Here is a 19,026-nt window from a genome sequence, read left to right on the forward strand (position 1 = left end):
TTTACCTTTATCTTGTTGTGGTGCTCAAGTATTTAATAAATTCTGGATATAAGTCCCTTATCTGGTATGTTATTACCAAATACCTTTTCCCAGTCAGTGGCTTCCCTTTTTACCCTGTTGGAGAAGTTTTTGGTTGTGCATAGGGATTTGAGCCTTAGAAGATCCCATTCATCTACGTTATCTTCTCCTGGTTGTAGGTTTTCCAGGATTATGTCCAGTTTTTAATTTAAGGAGCCCTGTTCATGCAATGATTAATATTTGGCTTCTAACTGAAGTCACTATTAGTGGTTTGGAACAAAGATCTGTGATCTCTTCCCTTAAAGATTTCAGTGTAGGAAACCCTATAAGACAGTTCAGCTCTATCACATGGAGCTGTTACTTGACAGCACTCAACCACATATATATCTCAATGACAGTAGTGAGAATCAAATACAGGTAGCATTTAAAAGTATGGGCAAACAGTCAACTAAAAGACTAATAGAGGGTCAAGTATTGCCAGTTGAATTAAGAAGAAAAGAAAGACAAGAGAGTAAAGTAGGTTATCATTGTGGGATCTAGGACATATAGGACATAGATATCATGTAGAGAATGACATTTGCATGTAAGGCAGAAGCCCAATTCTAAGAACCTATTTTTAATGATAACTAGAGAAGGCAGAGGAAAACTCCCAGAGACTAAAACCTAAAACAAAGCAGTGTTTGGGCTTTGAAATTGAATGAACAACTTCACTTTTTCCTCCTAGATTGGAACCAGTTGCAAAATAAGATACTGAATATCAACAAATGGAGAACAAAATATAGACTTTCAATTACTGATAAAGGTGACTGGAATAGTGAACTTTAAATCCAGGGCCATACAGATTTGCTGCCATGGTCTTCATCCGTCAGTCATCTTCACTCTCTAGGTCAGGCTCTTCTACAACCCACAGAGGAGATATTTCCATTTGCAGGGCATCTATATTTATAATAATTCTGCTCCCTGTAAGCCCTAGACAGAAAGAAAAATAAGAGCTGAATCACTTGTGCTTCTTACCTTTAACTAGATTGTCTTCATCCAGTAAAGAAAGGATGGTCATACATATCAGCCTTTTATAACCATCCTAAATGAGGCAGGTATGAGAGTAGGTCCAAGAATGTTACTGTAAGGGGATTCCTTCTGTATGGAAACACAATGCAAGAGAATGGTTCCTCTTTAAGGGTGTTTACTTAAGATCATTTTCCTCCTCCATTGAGTACATTCACATTGTTTGGGTAGGATTGGCCATCCTCCACTTCTACAGTGAGGCCTTGTGAACCAGTCTCCCTCATAAGAGATAGTGAGTGATCAACAACCACCCTAAACTGGTCTAATTAGTATAAGCTTCAGGATTTTTGTTTGATAGAGGAAGAAATATTTTGGATGTAAATAAGGAGGATATATAGTTCTGAGAATTGCTTGGCTCTAAAAGGAGAGCCAAGATGAAAGATGAAAACAATACACAGAGCAAGTAAGAAGCACTGAAAAGCAGATATCATGAATTCGGCTCAGATCACACAATAATCCTGCCTAATAACTAGAACTTACCAGTTATATGAGCTAATAATGTTGTTGTTGTTGTTGTTATGTGCCTTCCAGTCACCTGCAGCTCATAGCAATCCTATATACAAAAGGTCTGAAGCCTGCTCTGTGCTGAGCCAGTCTCATTGACTCTGACACTCCTACCCTCATTGCCCCAGTTACTGTATCAATTCATCTCATCCTGGGTCTTTCTCTCCTGTGCCATCCCTCCACACTTCTGAGCAAGTTGTTCTTCTCCAGAGTGTGTGAGATGGAGCTTCAAAATCCTACCCTCCAAAGAGATACTTGGTTTCACCCTCTCTAAGACAAATCTGTTTGATTTCTTAGCAGTCCATGGTATGTTCAAGACTCTTTTCCAGCACAACAACTCAAAGGCATCAATTCTTGTGTCATCTTTAGTCATTGTCTAGCTCTCTGATGTGTAGCAAAGACCATGGCCTGTATCAGACATACCTTAGTCTCTAGAATGACATCATTTCTTCTCAGTACCCTGGAAAGGTCCCCAACAGCAGATTTTCCCAGTACAATTCATCTTTTGATTTCCTGACTGCTGGTGTCCAGAGTGTTGTTTGTGGAGCTGAGCAAGCTGTAATTGTTAATTTCAATCTCTTCTCCATCTATTATGGTGCTACTAATTGGCCCAGTGGTAAAAATCTTTGTCTTCTTTTTTTTTTTAATTTTTTTATTTTATTATTTTGTGTGCGTGTACCGTCAAATCAGATCTGACTGGTACAGGAGGATATTGCACCTCCTTCTCCGGCAGAGCGTCTGGTGGATTCAAATCGTGTTCCTGGGGGATTGCAGTGCAGTTTCTTGCCACTAGGCCACCAGAGCTCCCATAATCTTTGTCATCTTGATGCTGAGCTTCAATTCATATTGAAGAGTACAGTCCTTGATGTTCTGCAGCAAGCACTTCAAGTCTTCTTCAGTTTCAGCAAGGAAAGTTGTATTGTCTGCATTGTTTTGTTCAGTATGGGTTAGCTAGAAGTATAGCATCAAATAAGGGTGAACTAACATGATCTCTAAGGTCTCTTCCAGTTTTAAAAGATCTTTATATATTCTGATACTAAGAAGAAAAATTATATACTTCTGTCTCAAAAATTTGGCAGTGATGTGTTGTCAGAAGAACCTCAGACTGCTAGGACAGTACCTCCCACTTCCTCAGGTAACAGAGGAAGAAATCTCTTCTCTGCATTCTTCTGTAAAAAATATTTTACTTCGTGGTTCAAGTTCTTTCTCACTAATATTAGGATAGTGTTAAATACAATTTTTCCATTAAAATATCAAATACTTAAATTCCTCAATTCATCAATTTTCCATCTCAGAGTCAATCTTACAGAATTCCACTGAAGTGAGGAACATACGTGTAATAATGTTCCCCAAAACATTGTTCATGATATTGAAAAAAAAATGGACAATCTTATTTCTACTAATGGGAGATAGTTATATAAATTCTAATAATCTATATGATTATCTATAAGCTAACAATGGGGGGAGGAATATATGATTGAGTGGAAAAAACAAGAAATATAAAAATATTATTTTTGTTGTTGTTAAAAAGAAACTGGTTGTTATGGACCATGGAATCTAATATGACTAATAGTGATGTGAATCCTGTTTAATCCTCTGCCATCCTCCCATCTCTGACACTTCAGCCCATTGCTGCCATCCCAGTGTCAACCCATTTCATTGATGGCCTTCCTCTCTTTTGCTGACCTTCCACTTTTCCCAGCATGATATCCCCCTCCAAGGAATAGTCCCTCCTAACAACAGGAACAAAGTATGTGAGACCAAGCTTTGTCTCTAAGGAGTACTCCAGTTGCTTTTTCTCGAAGATGTATCTCTCTGTTCTTTTAGCAATCCATGGGATTGATTCTTCTGTCATCCTTATTTGTTGTCCAGATCCCAAAAGCATAAGAGGTGATTGAATCAGGCACACCTTCGTGTTTAAACTCACATCATTGCTCTTCAGGACTTTGGAGAGGTCCTTGACAGCAAACTGTTCTAAAGTTATATAACTCCTGATCTCCTGACTGATGGAGCCGAGGGTGTTGATTGCAGATCAAAATAATATGGAAATTGTCAATAATTTCAAGCTTTTCTCTATTCATCATGATGTTGTCTATTAGCCCACTGGTGAGGATTTTTGTTTCCTTGATGTTGAGATGTAATCTATGTTGAAACCTGTTGTTGTTCTTTGTCTTCTGCCACAAGTTCCTCAAGTCCTCCTCATTTTCAGCCAGCAAGATTTGTCACCTGTGTAACACAAGTATAATTCCATCATAGCACTTTACATAACTATTCCTACGTGTAAACTATACATATATTTATGTAGTAAACATATCTCGCCAGCTTCTTTTTTTCATATTTCTGTATTGTTAACAATTTTTAAAAATCTTTTTAAATTTTATTTTAATGCTTTTAAAAAATAATTTTCATGAACATTTACAGAGATTTTGGATTTCCATTCATTGTTAACAATTTTTACAATACACATATACTACTTTTTGTAGTCCAATCTTATAAAGGTATTTCACTCTCAACATTATAAACATCTATTCTTATTTGAATAGCTCAAACTCTGAGCTATTTTTTAACTTATTCTCAAGATTAATCCAAATGACTATACACATATACATAATTCATTCCTTTATTAAATGCCTCCTTGTGCTCTTAGCATATATTAGTAAATGGAGGTTCTATAGATATGTAATGTTGTACATACATAAATGCAAAATAGTCTCAACAGTAAGTAACTAGATACTGAAATGTAGCAAAACACACATGTTTTTGCAGGCATTTCAATCTTCAAAGAAATTTAATTTGGTTATTCTGTGATTAATTCAGTTTTATGCTAGAAATTTATAATCTGTCTTAATCTAAAATCTTTAAGGTTAAAATAATTTAATTGGATAGCCAACTAAACTATCAATCTTGATTGGATATATTTTGTATCCAGTATTATTAAACTTTTGCCCCTTGACAGAATTTGAACCTGAGTCTCTGTTCTAGATGTCACATAGAATTTCTAACATTTGCTTTAAATCACACATATCTCTATCCACACATCTATTCTGAATTGACAGACACTTTTATTAGTCCCTGTTTTTTGTTGTTAGGTACCGTCAAGACAACTACAATTCATGGCAACCCTTTGAACAGATCTGAACATTGCCCTAGTCCCACACAATTTAATATTGCATTATTATTTTAAGGATTTTTTTTTCCTTCAACTTGTGCCTCAGAGAGCTTCTGGGGGTCACTGTGTTCTCTCTCCTCACATCTCAGTTTATGCTTTCAGAAAATTGATTGACTAAATACAACCCTCTGTTTCCTCAACGGAGGAGGTATACTTAAACTAAAAATAGAATACAGATCCTCTGTGCTTTTCAGCCATAATCAATATGACTATTCATGAGGCAATTATTTTAAGCTAGGCAATTTAACCATAATCCCATCACTGAATTAGGCTTTAAATCATGGAAAGAAAGTTCAGGATGTTTATTCAGTTTAGCTTGCATCTAAGTAATTATCATACTCTGAGCTCAAAGCCCCTACCAACACACATGATTTCTAGGGAGAAATTCAAGTTTACACAATAGCTTCTGGAAAACGGTTTTGGAAAGTACTTATTATATTCGAGGAAAACTAGGGACTCTTTTTTTTTTTTTTCCTTTTAAGAATTCTTCTCTGATGACTATTTCCCTGAACTTCAAACTCAAACAATAATTAAAGGTGGCAAGAACGATGTTAGGAGGAAAGTCAATTTAATTGTACTTTGCCAAATAATTAGTTTTTACTTCTATCTAGCTTTTTTCTGAGTTGATTCAAGGGCACCTAACAACAACAACACAATTTGTAAAATATGTTATTGTTGTTATTGTGTGCCATTGAGTCCCCTGCAACTCGTAGTGACCCACAGTGACTCACAGCAACATAGTGATGTACAGTAGCTCTGAACCCTGCCCTGACCTAAGCCATTCTTACTGACTCCAACACCCTACTCCCATTGCCCCAGTTACTGTATCAAGCTATCTCATCTGGGGTCTTCCTCTCCTATGCCTCCACCCTTCTGACCATGATGTCCTGCTCCAAGGACTGGTTCCTTCTGGCAACATGCCTAAAATATGTGAGACAGAGCTTCAAAGTCTTTGCCTCCAAGGAGAAACTTGGTTTTACCCTCTCTAAGACAGACCTGTTTGTTCTCTTGGTATGTTCGGTAGCAGTCCATGGAATGTTCAATACTCCTTTCCAGTACAACAACTCAAAGGCATAGATTCTCTATCCATCATCCTTAATCATTGTCTAGCTCTCTGATACATAACAAATAATTGCGAAGACCATGGCCTGGATCAGGCACACTTTTGTCTCTAAACTGATATCGTTGCTCCTCAGTACTCTGGAGTGGTCCCTAATAGCAGATTTTCCCAATGCAATTAATCTTTTGATTTCCTGACTGCTGGTGACAAAAGTGTTGATTGTGGATCCAAGCAAGCTGTAATTGTTAATAACCTCAGTCTCTTTTTTATCTATTGTGATGTAGCAAATTGGCCCAGTGGTGAGAATCTTTGTCTTCTTGATGTTGAGCTTCAATCCATATTGAAGAGTGCAGTCCTTGATGTTCTGCAGCAAGAGCTTCAGGTCCTCCTCTTTTTCTGTGAGCAAGGTTGTATCATTTCCATGATATATGTCTTTGATGAGTCTTCCTCTAAGCCTGATGTCACATTCTTCCTCATTAATGTGGAGGACATTATCCTAAGTGAAAGAGCCAATCATAAGACAAATGTTGTATTATCCCACTATTATAGTTAGTCAAAAACAAAATAAAAAATAGACATAAACACAAAACCCAAAATCTTTTATGTTAATCATGTATTGGAGATAGAGGGAGGAAGAATCACTTTCCAGATAGTAGACACATTACTTTTAATGATGGAAAATTCAGTCCCAAGTGTGACTGAAGTTAATACAACTCAACCAAGGTAAGTAAGAACACTATAATGGATTGTGATTTAAACATTGCACAGCTTGAAATCAGGAAAGGTATGTATCAGGGTTTTATTATTTCCTCATACCTATTCAATCTGTATGCTGAGCAAATAATTTGAGAAGCTGAACTATATGTAGAAGAAGAATGTGGCCTCAGGATTGGAAGAAGACTCAGCAACAATCTGTGTTTTACAAATGGTACAACTTTGCTTGCAGAAAATGAAGAAGACTTAAAGCACTTAGTACAGAAGATCAGAGACTACAACCTTCAATGTGATTTGCATCTGAACATTAAGAAAACAAAAATCCTCACTTTTGGGCCAAAAGGCAACATCATGATGGAGAAAAGATTGAAGTTATCAATAATTTCATTTTATTTGGATCCACAATCACCACTCAATCTAGCACTAGTAAAAAAGTCAAAAGACATATTGCACTGGTTAAATCTGTTGTCAAGGGCCTCTTCAAAATGCTAAAGAACACAGATGTCAGTTTAAAGGCTAAATTGTACCTAACTCAAGCAATGGTATTTTCAATTGTTTCCTATGCATCTGAATGTTCAACAATGAATAAAATGACAAAAAAGAAACATGTATTTTAATTGTAGTGTTGGAGAAGAGCATTGACTATCTCATGAACTATCAAAAGTACAAGCAAATCTGCCTTAGAGAAAGTACTACCAGGGTGCACCTTAGAGGCAAGAATGGTGATACTTCATTTCACACACATTGGACATGTTATCAGATGGGGCATCATACTGGGAAAAGTGGAAGGTCAGAAAAATAAATGGAAACCACAATATTGATGCAGTGACTGTAACAATGGCTTCTAGCATGTGAAAGATCATGAGGATAGGGCAAAGTTCAGATCTGCTGTTCCTATGAGGTTTTGTTAATTTGATATGATGTAACAATAACCATATCAATACTGGATTTTGTGATGTCCTGTGAATCTTAACCTTTGATACAGTTAATGAGGAAATAGACCAACAACTTCAGTCTTTTTCTCCATCTATCATGATGTTGCCTATTAGTCCAGTGGTGAGGATTTGTATTTTCTTAATGTTGAGATGTAACCTATAGTCTCTCATCTTTCATCGTAAGTACTTCAGGTCTTCTTCACTTTCTCCAATCAAGGTGGCGTCATCTGAATAACACAGGTTGTTGATAAGTCTTCCTCCAACCCTAACGCCATATTCTTCCTTATATAGCCCAACTTCTCCAATTGTTTACTCAGTATAAAGCTTTACTAGGTTTAAGGATAGGATGCAGCCTTAACACACAACGTTCTTGATTTTTAAACTAAACAGTATCCCCTTCTTCTGTTTAAATGACTGCTTCTTCATCTTTGTACAAGTTTCATGTAAGTACAATTAAATGTTCTGGAATTCCAATTCATCTCATTGTTAATCCTAACATAAGAAAGATTTTCTTTACATAGTCAATAAAACAAAAGTAAACATCTTTCTGATGTTTTTTGCCTTCAGCCAAGATCCACCTGACATCAGCAATGATATCCCTTGTTCTACAACATTTTCTGAATCCAGTGTGTTATGTATATATGGCCACAAATATAATAAATCACATAGAGGGTACGGTAATAGGAACCTCCTGGACATATACAAATAAGTCATGGGTTTAATTTATTGGATCAAAATGTTTGGGATCATTGTCTGGGGGAACAGTTCACTCAAATGGCATAATATAGTTCACAAAGATAATATTCTGTACCCTGGTTTTGTGACTAAATTTTAGGTCACAAAAGCAAACAGCTATCTAAATAAAACTACTGGTATCTATTTGTATGGATCATAAGAGAAGGAACAAAATAAAAAATTCAGAGAAGATACCAGTCCACAATACTAATAGTTCCTGTACCACTCTCACAGCTTCTGTTGCTCTTAAGCCCAGTGTTATAGCCATTGTGTTAATTAATCTCATTGACAGTTTTCTTCTCCTTTGCTAAGTGTCTACCTTGCCAAGCCTGATGTCTTTCTTCAGGGACTGGCTTCTCCTCATAACATGCGTAAAGGATGTGAGACTAAGTCCAAGATAGATTTGAATAATCTTCCAACAATCCATGATTAATGTTCTTCACTAGTATCATAATTCAAAAGTTTCTAGAAGTTTCACATACTTTGAGAAATAGTATTATTTGAAATGTATCACTTCTCATTCACATAGCTTTTATATGGGATGACTGAAAATACCATGACTCCAAGCAGCCACGCCATAATTTTCATAATATATTTGTTTCGAACATTTTAAAAATTATTTTATTTAAAGTTTAGCAATCATACTGGTTATTTATCCATATAGATTTTGTTTTATAACATTAATTGCTATGTCTGATCAACTCCTTACTGCGTATTGGCTTTGCTTTCACCCAACTTATTTAGTAATTCTCACTCCACTCTCACCTTCCATCCCTGGTAATCACTCAAGAATGATTTTATCTGTGTGAAAATCTCTCCTTTGCTTTCTTTTTTTAATTACAATGTCTCATCAAATCTTCCCACCACCTTGCCATTCCCTTTTACCCGACCCATCTTTGTGCTAATTGCTACTTCCTTCTCCCTGCCTAGTCTCCACACTATCTGTGGTCTTAAATCATAATTGTCCTCTTGTGATTGACATATATCATTCAGCATAACTTGATCTTTATTTGTCCATTTTGTCCATGTTTTAAATAATTTTTAGTGATGTAAATAATTTATTATGCAAATATACCATAATTTCTAGCTATTTGCTGTTGATGGACATTTGGGTTGTTTCCAACTCTATATTATACTAAATAATGCTGCAATAAACATGGGTGTTTGTATATAAATTTCTGATGCAGCTCATAAATCTTTGGGATATATACCCAGGAAAGAGATTGATGGATCAAATTTGATGATATTTCTATTTTCAGTGTTCTTATGAAGCACCAAATTGTTTTCCATAATAGTTGCACCATTTTACATTCCCTTATGTATTGTATAAGAGTTCTAATCTTTCCACACCTCACGAACATTTTAATTTTTTTTGTTTTTGTTTGTTTGAATGTTGTTATTGTTACTAGCAACAATAAAGAGCTCTAGAGATAAGAAATTGCACTTCCAACCCAAAGGCAGGTGGTTTGAATACATCAACTGCTCCATATAAAAAAGATGGACAGTCTCCTCCCATAGGATTTATAGCCTCTGAAAACCCACTGGAAGATTAGCTATGCATTGGTTGCAACTCAACAACACATAAAACAACAGCAACAACAACATGGGATATTCAATATTCTTCTCTAGTATCACAATTCAAGGGCATCGATTCTTCTACTGTCATTCTTTATCCAACTTCCTGATGCATTAAAAGTAATTAAACAGATAATGACTTGAAATAGGTGTACCTTAGTCTTTAAATTGACATCCTTACTTTTTTAGCACTTTGGAGAGGTCTTTGATAGCAGATTACCCAATGCAACACAGCTTTACTCTTAGTACTAAGGGATTTGATTGTGAATCCAAGTAAAATGAAATAGTTAATAACATCAATCTTTTTTTTTTTAAATAACATCAATCTTTTGTTCATCTATCATAATGTTCTCTATTGGTCCAGTAGTGAAGGGGTTTTTTTGCTTTTTTTTAAAATACATGAGATTATTTATTTGCCACACATAGAAAATTCTATTCCTGACTGGATTCAGATTTGGAGGTAGAAGCTCTCAGAGAGGACAACCTCCGTCTCTTGGTGATCTCCTGGCGATTCTCTTTGGCCTCCTTCATTCTCTTGGCCAAAAGCTTAGCTACTCAGCAGCCTCCTCCTTATTCTTCTTAGTGCCCTGTTTCTTCAGTGAAATGGGCAGGTGGCGCTTGTGTTGCAAGACGCGTGGAGTAACAAGACGCTGAATCTTGGGCGCTTTGGTCCTGGGTTTCTTGCCTTCTTTGTTCAGTGGCTTTCTCACAACATATTGACGGACATCATCTTCCTTGGAGAGGTTGAAGAGTTTGCGAATTCTGCTGGCTCTCTTGGGCCCCAGGCGACGTGGCACAGTGGTGTCACTCAGTCCTGGAATATCCTTTTCCCCTTTCTTGACAATGACCAAGTTGAGAAAACTCAGATTGGCATCCACAATGCAACCCCGGACAGATTAGCGCTTCCTCTCTCCAGTTCTCTGTGGTCTGTAACAAGAGTGCCCCTTACTCAGCAGCAGGCGAACTCAGCCATGGGTCAAGACACCCTGCTTCATGGGGAAACCTTACTTATAGTTTCCACCGCTGATCCAGCCAACATATCCCTTCCACTCGTCACCGAGAGAGTCAGCAGCAACTTCTGTGGCCTTTCGCTTCTCATAAAATGTACGAAGTTTGCGTTCATCGTCCACCTCCGAGTTTTTGGCAGCCAGTGACTGGGAAAGAGATGTTCATCTTCATGGTGAAGCAGCCAAGGCTCCAGCGGTGCCACGAAAAAGAGCAGTGAAGACTTATTTTGAGGATGAGATGCACATCATACTAAAGGCTGTGGTTTTTGATCTTTTTCAGCAAGTATTTAAAGTGCTCTTTACTTTCAGCAAGCAAAGCTGTGTCATTGTATAATGCAGGCTGTTGATGGGTCTTCCTTCTACATAGAGTCTACAATTTCTTGGGTGATTTGTTCACCATACAGATTGAATAGGTATGGAGAAAGGATATAATGCTGACACACAGCTTTTCTGATTTTAAACCAAGCAGTATTCCCTTGTGCTGTTCTTGGACTGCGTATAGTGTTCTCATGAGAATAAGACATAATCTGGAATTCCCATTCTTCTCAATGTTATTCATATTTTGTAATAGTAATTTTAAGTGAATTTTCCTCTAGTTTCCCTACCACAGTTCTCTTTGCTACTACAGAGGAATACCATTGATTTTTTTAAAAGTTAATCTTTAGTTGCCATACTGCTAAATTAGTCAATTAGATCCAATTATTGTTGAGCCTTTGGTATTTTCTCTATATATTATATATATGTATATATATCATATATATATCTATATATAGATGTATCATATCACCTATAGGCAGAGATCATTTTGCTTACTGTCTGCCAAATTTGGGTTATTTTTATTTCTTTTAGCTTCCTTTAATGCTCTGGATTGGACTCCATTACAATATTGAGTAAGAATGGTAATTAAAAGGTAAGTTGTATAGTTCCTCTACATAAAGGGAATGAATGCTTTTAATCCTTTTCTTTTGAAAAAGGTTGGCAATTGGTTTTGAGTAGTTGCTTCTAAAAATTGTTGAGGAATTTTTTCTTTATTCTAATTTTGTTAAACATTTTTACCAACAACAAATAATTCTGTCAAATGCCTTTCTGCATCACTGAGATGATCGTGTGGCTCTTTCCCTTTGTTTTACTGATTGATTGGATGACACTGTTTTTCTAATGTTGAGGTTTCTGTGCATCCCTTGTGTGAATCCTACTTGATCACAATGAATGATTTTTGTGATATGATGTTGGATTCCATTGACTAAGCTTTAATTGAACATTTTTGCGTCTATGTTCATGAGGGATATTGTTCTATAATTTTTTCAATGGTGTCTTTGCCTCATTTGGTATCAGGATTACACTTGCTTCATAAAAGAAGTTTAAGCGTTGTTGTTGTTATGTGCCGTCAAGTCGTTTGCGACTCATAGCGACCCTATGCACAACAGCCCTAAACCCTGCTCTATCCTGCGCCAACCGCACCGCCTCTGACACACCCATCCCGATTACCCCAGTCACCGAATCAATCCATCTCATAGAGGGTCTTCCCCTCCTGCGCTGTCCCTCCACCCTCCCAAGCATGATGTCCCTCTCCAAGGACCCATCCCTCCTGGCAACATGTCCAAAGTATGTCAGACGAAGCCCCAGAATCCTTGCCTCCAAGGAGTTGCTTGGTTTAATCCTCTCCAAGATGAATCTGTTTGTTTTCCTGGCAGTCCATGGTACTTTCAGTACTCTTCTCCAGCACCACAGCTCAAAGGCATCAACTCTCCTTCTGTCCTCCCTAATCATTGCCCAACTCTCTGATGCATAACAAGTGATAGCAAAGACCATGGCCTGTATCAGGCGCACCTTAGTCTCCAGAGAGACACCGTTGCTCTTGAGTACTTTAGCGAGGTCCCTAACAGCAGACTTTCCCATCACTATATGCTTTTTTATTTCCTGACTGCTGGTGCCAAGAGTGTTGACTGTGGAGCCGAACAAACTGAAGCTGTGAACAATCTCAATCTCTTCGCCATCCATCCTGACGCTGCCAATTGGTCCAGTGGTGAGAATCTTTGTCTTCTTGACATTGAGCCTCAGTCCATACTGAAGGCTGTAGTCCTTGACCCTCCGCAGCAAGTGCATGAGGTCCTCCTCAGTTTCAGCAAGCAGGGTTGTGTCATCTGCATAACGCAGATTGTTAATAGATCTTCCACCAATCCTGATGCCACAATTCTCCTCATAAAGCCCAGCCTCCCGGATAATCTGCTCTGCATACATGTTGAAAAGGTATGGAGACAGGATACATCCCTGGCATACACCCTTCCCAATTTTGAACCATGCAGTGTTACCCTGCTCTGTTCTGATGACTGCCTCTTGGTCCAAGTATAGGTTTCGCATTAGCACAATTAAATGTTCTGGGATTCCCATTCTTCTCAGAGTCAGTCACAGTTTGTTATGATCCACACAGTCAAACGCTTTTGCATAATCAATGAAACACAGATTACATTCTTCTGGTATTCCTTGCTTTCAGCCAAGATCCATCTAACATCACCAACAATATCCCTAGTACCACGACCCCTTCTAAACCCAGCCTGGACTTCCAGCAGTTCTGGAAAAGTTTGAGTAGTATGTGTCAGCTCTTCTCTCAAGGTTTGGTACAACTGACCAGTAAAGATGTCTGGTCTAGGATTTTTTTTTCTTGTAGTTTTGTGTGAGTAGTGTTGAATTTCTGTTTTTGTGGTGGTTCTGTTCAAATGTTTTACCTCTGGGTTGGTTTGGATAGGCTGTGAGTTACTGAGATTATTCCTATTTTCTGTAGGTTTTAAAATTTGTTTCTGCCAACACAAGTAGTTAAAAATAGATCATTTAAAGGTAAATAATATAAAATTTCTAAATATTGTGAAACCACCTTTTGCAAAATTTTTGGGATAAATAGAACACTAAAGCAAAAAAATGCAACCATAATCTAGAATCAACTCAATAACAAAAATTAAAATTTTCCAATTTAGAAGAATGAAATTATGGAAAACCAGAAAGCTTCCTAAGTTAACATCTGAATTCAGACACTAAAATATCTGCAGGCAGTAACTGCATGAAGGTAGCAATTAATGTGACAGCAGTTGAATGTTGAGACAAAATTAGGGGGAATTATTTACTCCTATTGCAGAGACTGAAAGTGTATAGGAGGCACCGTAGAAATGACTATGAAGGAGATTATAGATAAATACACACTGCTTTTTATATTTATCTTGAAATATACAATTCAACAAAATGTTTTCAAGGGGGGAAACCCCTAAACAAGTAAAATATAGAAAATGGGTTGCAATTGTGTGTCCTGTGTCCCTGTTTACCCAACAGCCCCTGTAGTCTCCAAACATTGGATAAATACTAGACTTTTAAAAGACTTTTTGTTCCAGAAATTTGCAGCCTTAACACAAGGGGGAAGGAAGGGTTGGGGAGGCATGGTAATAGAGAAACAGAATAATGAGCTCCCATGTATCTACTTTCTCAGTTCAACATTTATCAACACATGGCCAGTCTCTTGTTTTGTACCATTGAGTCAGAACCCACCATAAATGACCCTCCAGCATATTTTCAGAAGCAATTAATCATAAGAAAGGAGATTGCACATCTTTCTCCCACAGAGCAGCTAGAGAAATAGAACCATGTGTCTTTGGGTTGGCAGCACAATTCCTTACCACTAAGCTACCAAAACCCCTTACCTATAAATGGCCAATCTAGTTTCAGTTATGATGTTACCAATCTTCTTGTAGCAAACAGTGGATGATTGAAAATAACTGAAATAGACTATCTGATAATTTTATCGGAAAATATTCTCATGTATATCTTTAAAGATGAGCCTTGGTGACATTCTGCCTGCTAACTTAAAAGTAGGTAGTTTGAAGCCAACAGCCATATTGTGGCAGAAAGATGTATAGTCTGCTTCAGGAAAGATTATAGTCTTGGAAACCTTATTGGACTATTCTATCTACAGATCACTATGACTTAGATCACCTCTACCAACAGGTTTGAAATTTTGATTGTTGTTGTTGTTGATTGCCATAGAGTCAAGCATGACTCATAGTGACCCTATGAACCATAGACATGAAGCCTCTCTATGACTATTGTTTCACAAAGTTCATAGAGTTTGCAGAGGCATGTTGTTTAGGAAGTGGATGCCACTCCTGCTTAGTATCTTTAAAACATAAAACCTATCCTATCTCCTTTTTTTTGTTATTTTAATCCCTTCTTTACTTAATTTTTATTGTTATTTGGGTGAAGATTTTCAAAGCAAATTAAGTTTTCATTCAAACATTCATATACATTTTGTTGAATTACAATAATTTCACTATCAATGATATAAACAAAAACTAAGTGAGACTAATGGCCTTGCACCAATCTCTTTAAGGTCTGGTGTAGCTTTGTGGGTTTATTGTTCAAAATGGTTGTCCTAGCCATTACGTTTGATTTTGCTACATGGATGGGTGGGATCATACAAATAGGGCAAATTCATCTATCCATAAAAGAATTGATTAGTCTTGCCATCCTGCTAGGTTTAAGTGGAGCAGTTTCAGTGGCAGAAATTAGGAATGTCCACACCAACAAAGAAGTGGAAACAGTGTACATCTTTGGGGCCAGAATTTCCTGTGACAGACAAGCCAGGATCTACATAAGAGCAGCAACAGCCTTAGCAGAGAACCAGAGACTAATGTGAGGCAAAGCTGACTTGGGATTTCTCTCCCATGGGGCCAGAGCCAGAGTCAGAGGCCTTCATGCAAGCTAGATGGAGGGATGATGCTGTAACTGGCAGGACTAAGGCAACTTTGTGACACTGACCTAAACTAGTAGCTTGAAGTTAAAAGGCCCATGACTCCCATTTGAAAAGCTCTCTAGACTGAGGGATTGTATCCTGCTGCCAGCTTGAATTATAGTAATTTATAGCAAGAATTATAGAATTTATTACTTTTCTAATAAATGCCATAATTGTAAGAATGTTTACATGAAGTCTGTGTAGTCCTTGCAATGGATTTTGGACTGAGTAAAGTACTGAGATTATTGTTGGAATTAGTAGAAGCACATGTAGGAGTGAGGGAGACTATGTTTGTCTTCATAGGAATTGGTTTTATATTGTGGATGTTGTTGATGGAGACAATATTGTCCAACAACATGATATATATTATACAAGGTGTACGAAGCAAAATATTGAAATGTGAAAAGATCTGGAGTCAGAGAATAAAAAAGAACTCACTCAGCATTTCTCAATCTGAAAGATCTGAAAAATAAATTTAAGCTTTGAGTTGCAATATTAAAAGATTATTTGGGCAAAATCTTGAAAGATCAGGAAGCATCAAAAGGAGATGGAATATATAGAGTCATCATACCAAAAAGAATTGATCGACACTGAAAAGCTTTGGGAAGTATCATAGATAAAGAGCCAATAGTAATAAAGATATAAGTTGAAGCTGCTCTGAATGCATTGGGGGAGGGGGAATAAGGTGCCAAGATTTGATGGGATACCAATTGAAATGCTTCAAATGACACATGCAGTCCTGGATGTACTCACCAGTATTTTCCTTTGAAGTGTTATTAGAAGCCAGATATGGTCATCCTCATGCTGCCTGCACTCATTTTATACCTGGTTTAATGAAAAATGGTTAGATTGTGATTGTACTTCAACATTTAATTTGTTGTAATATCACATGTTCTGTAGCCTCTGGAAAACTCTACTGTATATTCATGAGAAAATGAGGGAGTGAAAAAAAGCAAATAATGTCTTAGCATTATTATAAAAATGTTTATTCTCTTGCAGTCTCTTTAGGAGGTCTCAGGGATCTTTGGGCCACATTTTAAAAAAATTATGTATGTACTTTATATTAAGGTATAATTCATATACCATAAAATCCATCCTTTCAAAGTTAATATAAAATACAATGACCTTAAATATATTCATAAAGTTGTGCAACCATCACTATAATCCATTTTCCAATCCTCTTAATCAGCTCCAAAAGAAACTCTTTACCTGTTAGCAATTAACACCTATTCTGTTCCTCATCGGTCCCTGGCACCCGCTTCTATACTTTTTGTTGCTATGGATTGGCCAATGCTGAATATTTAATATAAATAAATTTGCATAAAATGTCCTTTCTTATTTCATTCATGTAGCACAATATTTTCAAGGTTTATCCACATTTAGAATAAATCAGCACCTTGTTGGTTCTTATAATTGAACAGTTTTCTGCTTTATGGAGTCCTGTTGGCAGAGTGGGTTACATGTGTGTTGCTAACTGAAAGATGGGCAGTTTGAATCTGCCAGATTCTCCATGGGAGAAAGAGAAGATATTCAGCTTCTGTTACTATTTATAGGCTTGGAAACCCTATGGAACGGTTCCATACTGTCTTACAGTGTCACTATGAATTAAAATGGTCTTGATGGCAGTGCGTGATGTAGATATAAGTATACCATGTTTTATTTTTCCACTTATCTCTTGCTAGATAGTTGAGTCATTTCTACTTTTTTGCTGGTCTGAATGATGTTACTATGAATATTGTTGTTGTTAGGTGCAGTCGAGTCAACTACAACTCATAGCAATCCTATAAACAACAGTTCTGAACCTTGCCCTATCGTGCGTGCATCATTGTTACAATCTGTCAAGCTCAAGTTCAAGTCACAGTGTCAACTCATCTCAGTGAAGGTTTCCACTCTTTCTCTGACCCGCTACCTTTCCCAACATGATGCTTCCCCCTCCCCCCACCCCTGGCCAAGAACTAGCCCCTTCTGGCAACAAACCCAAAGTATATGAGATAAAGTTTCACCATTCTAGCCTCTAAAGACCTTCTTCCAACACCTATTTGTCTGTTCTTCTGGCAGTTTGTGAGATATTCAGGACTCTTCTCTAAAAGCACAATTAAAATACATCAGCTCCTTTTTGGTCTCTGTTATTTAACTTTCAGGTGCTGAGGAAGCAGTTGAAAAGACCATGGCTTGTGTCTGGTGCACCTTAAACTGACATCTTTGCTCTTTAACCTGTTAAAGTCTGAATAGCAGATTTTTTTTCCCTCCCAGTGCAATGTCCTTTTGAGTTCTTGATTGCTGTTACTGTGGGTGTTGATTCTTGATACAAGTAAAAGAAAATCTTTAACATCTGCAGTCTTTATCTATCATAATGTTACCAATTGCTCAGTAGTCAGGATTTTTGTTTTCTTGATGTTTAGATTTAACCCTTATTGCAGGTTATGGTCTTTAAATATGAGTACAATTATGAATATTTATACAACTTTTTGTATGGATCCATATTTTCAGTCATGCTGAGTACATTGTTGAGTCCTATATCAAAAAGGAAGAAGACTCTCAGCCCGATGGTTTGACACAGTGACTCCAGTAATCAACTGAAGCAGAACAATAGTTCTGAAGGTGGCACAGGATAGAACAGTGCTGTACATAGTTTTGTAGTACCTACGATTGTTATGAGTGGAATAGACTGGATAACAACAAAAACAATGTGGTCGCCCTGGTGGTAAAATGGTAAAAAAACTCTGCTGTTACATGGAAAGCTGACCATCATCTCCCATAAAGATTTCAGAAACCCTGTGGGACAGTTGTGTTCTGTCATATGAGTTGCCATGGGCCCAAAAGAACTTTATAGCATCTAACAACAACGTGACTTATCACTTGCATCTTAACTTTTATGTTTAACTTGCCTGCCAAGCTGGTGAGCCAACACTTTGATAACTACTTCCCTAGGCTACTCTATTCTCATTGCCTTGACTATTACAAGAGTTACTAAGTTCCTTGATCACACTCTACCTAGCTTTGAGGGCAATCTTGTCAAAAGATCACATGAGAGAATGCCACATATCTGTTAAAAATCCTTCAATGGTTTCTTATTACACATAAATAAAATCCAGATTCCACCATAGGCCAAACATCATGTAGCCCCTCACTACCTCTTTGATTGCATCTCCTTGCACTCTCCCCCTTACCTACTATGGCCTAGTCCCTGGTCTTTCATTTTTAAAATAAGCCAAGCCTCTTCTCATCTCAAACACCTTTTTTTAAAAAAACAACACAAAAAACACTTTTTGCAAGAGATATATGACTAGGTACTTCTGTCATCACAGGAGTCTAGAGCGAGGGCTACATGGTGGAGGGGACCTGAGGGAGGGTTTGTAAAACAATGAAAGAATCCTTTCTTTTACTTTTCCATAATTTTTGACTCATGTACTTATAACTTGTTAGTCAAATTTGTGTCTTCTAGGTTGCAACACCCCCATGATACATCT

General features: G+C 37.2%; 1 pseudogene; it reads right to left on the reverse strand.

Annotated features, from left to right (window-relative positions):
* Positions 1–10,326: 10,326 nt before the first annotated feature.
* The window catches only part of LOC102864637, a 20,873-nt pseudogene continuing 12,173 nt past the window's right edge, over positions 10,327–19,026 (reverse strand).

Source organism: Elephantulus edwardii, unplaced genomic scaffold (assembly GCF_000299155.1).
Source record: "Elephantulus edwardii isolate Elephantulus edwardi_28Jun2011 unplaced genomic scaffold, EleEdw1.0 scaffold00157, whole genome shotgun sequence".
NCBI lineage: Eukaryota > Metazoa > Chordata > Mammalia > Macroscelidea > Macroscelididae > Elephantulus > Elephantulus edwardii.